This window comes from Heptranchias perlo, unplaced genomic scaffold (genome assembly GCF_035084215.1).
Source record: "Heptranchias perlo isolate sHepPer1 unplaced genomic scaffold, sHepPer1.hap1 HAP1_SCAFFOLD_442, whole genome shotgun sequence".
Lineage (NCBI taxonomy): Eukaryota > Metazoa > Chordata > Chondrichthyes > Hexanchiformes > Hexanchidae > Heptranchias > Heptranchias perlo.
The window spans coordinates 37,501-40,000 of NW_027139456.1; the positions used below are offsets into that span (position 1 = coordinate 37,501).

The 2,500-nt window shown below is 51.6% G+C and overlaps 1 non-coding gene across 1 annotated transcript; it reads right to left on the reverse strand.

Moving 5' to 3' along the window:
• Window positions 1–390: 390 nt before the first annotated feature.
• Window positions 391–581, reverse strand: LOC137313110 (U2 spliceosomal RNA). The gene has a single exon (XR_010960988.1). It is a non-coding gene; the product is annotated as a U2 spliceosomal RNA (small nuclear RNA).
• Window positions 582–2,500: the final 1,919 nt, after the last annotated feature.

The following is a 2,500-nucleotide window of genomic DNA, read 5'->3' on the forward strand; positions in this document are numbered from 1 at the left end:
CCACCCTTAACCACCACCGCCGCCTTTTCCACCCCTTGACAAACAGACAGACAGACAGACAGTCAGTCAGTCAGTCCAGTTCGGGAGCGCAGCTTTCATTTGGAAGCAGACCCTGCTTGTTTCAAGTCAACGACGCCAAGTTATTTTGCACTTTGAATTATATCACTCCGTGCGAGCGGCACTCAGCCTTGGAGAAGAAAAAAATACCACTGAGCTGAGAAAGGTCTTTTTAAAACGGTTTCTTTCCACAGCAGCTCTGAGTGTAAGAGAGAGAGAGAGAGAGAGAGAGAGATCAGCTTTATTCTCAGTAATAATACACACACACACACACACACACACACACAGAGACACTGGGAAAGAGCTGTTTTTCCTTTTGAATATCTCCCCACAGGGAGGTGCACCGTTCCCAGAGACACTGCAATACTGGGTCGATGCGTGGAGTGGACGGAGCAAGCCCCTAGTCCATCTCCCTGTTCCAAAAATCAATTTAATATATGGTCCCCAGATAGGGGACGTATCAGATATTAAACTGATAAGAACAGATACTACACTTGATCTTAGCCAAAAGGCCGAGAAGCGATACCGCGCTCGATGCGAATTGATCTCGGGTCCTGTTTGCCCTCCCTCTTTGTTCTCTGGCTGCCGGTGTTGAAAGCAGTCTCGAAGCACTGCCGTTCTCTCCCACTCTGGCCACATTTTTTGCCACCGTTTCTAATTGCAACAGTGGATGAGTTTAAAGAAGTTGCCGTTTTTTCCTTTCTTGCCAGGATTGCTTGACAGATTGGTAAATTTGCCAGTAGGCCACCAATCAGATGGGGGAGGGTTGTGTCTCAACGGACCTACGTCAGTCAGTCTCAGTCACTAACGAACTGCCGTGGAAGGAAACCTCTTTAAGGTAAACTAGGGACGTGACGTGTCTCACAGCGAGTGAGTGAGATTGCAACGGCCAATTGAGAAAGAGGTGAGGTGCTGACAATCAGCAGCTCGTGTTGAAATATTCATTCCACGGCAGGCAAGACCAATCAAAAAAAATACTGCAGATGCTGGCTCGGCTCGGCTGGCTGGCTGGCTGGCTGGCTGGAAATGGGAAATAAAAACACAAGGCGTGTTAAAGGCTGGTTAAACTGTCGAAAGAAACAAGGCGTTAATGTTTCAGAAGCGCCTATTGAAAGGTGTCTCTCAAGCTGCTCCCTGACTGGGCCCTGTCCGTTGTCATGTTAATCGCTGGTTAAACTGTCGGAAGAAACACGGCGTTAATGTTTCAGAAGCGCCTATTGAAAGACGTCTCTCAAGCTGCTCCCTGACTGGGCCCTGTCCGTTGTCATGTTAATCGCTGGTTAAACTGTCGGAAGAAACAAGGCGTTAATGTTTCAGAAGCGCCTATTGAAAGGTGTCTCTCAAGCTGCTCCCTGACTGGGCCCTGTCCGTTGTCATGTTAATCCCAGGGCGGGGCGGGACTGCTTTGACCGGGAGACCTGTTTTCTGGGACGCAGGTGTGACATTCCAGGGAGTGCACCTGCTTTGTGCTGATTCGAAACGACCACGACAACGGCAACTTGCAGTTCTATATTACAACAACAACAACGCGCGTGTGGTAGTTGGGAGGGGCTGCGTTCGCGCTCTCCCCCCTGCATTGAAACTCAAAGTTCGATTTTCAATCCCATAGTCCACCAATCGGATGGGAGACGGTGTGTGTGTGTGTGTGTGTGTGTGTGTGTCAGTGTCAGTGTCAGTGTCAGTGTCAGTCAGTGTCTCTCTCTCTCTCTCTCTCTCTCTCACTCTTACTCAGAGCTGCTGTGGAAGGAAACCTTTTTAAAAAGAACTTGCATATTGAAAAAAAGATGTGTCTCAAGCTGCCGGGGCCCTGTCCATTGTCACGTTAATGGCAGGACGGGGCAGGACTGCTTTGACCAGGAGACCTGTTTTCTGGGACGCAGGTGTGAGATTCCAGGGGACCTGCTTTGTGCTGATTTCCCTGCCTCCCTCCCTCCCCCCCAGGACTTCCTTCTGAACACCTTTGTCGTTTGAGCGAGGGCCAAAAGCCTGCCTGTGAAAGGGAAGGATCAGCCGGTCAGCCCCCTGTTGGTCGCTGCTGCCAGTGCAGCAGGCGTGCGTGTGTCCTCGGCCTCGTGTCCAGGTCCCTCAGGGACTTGAGGCAGCTCTCCCCGGTGGTCTCGTGGTCAGGACCGGGCTTCGAATCCCAGTCGGGGGGGGATGACTTTCTGCTGCAGATTAATTGGCATGAAGGAAAGTCTCCCCTCCTGAGCGTAAAGCTCCACCCTCACCACCACCACCGCCTTTTCCTCCCCTTGACAAACGGACAGACAGACAGTCAGACAGTCAGTCCAGTTCGGGAGCGCAGCTTTCATTAAGCAATGGCATTTGTGACAACTCATCGTCTGACAGGTTGATGATTTCCCCACACGCCTCCTGCCGAATAAAAGGCTCACCCTCCCGGACACTACCCCCAGAATCACCCACCCCGCCCCCCCGGGGTGAA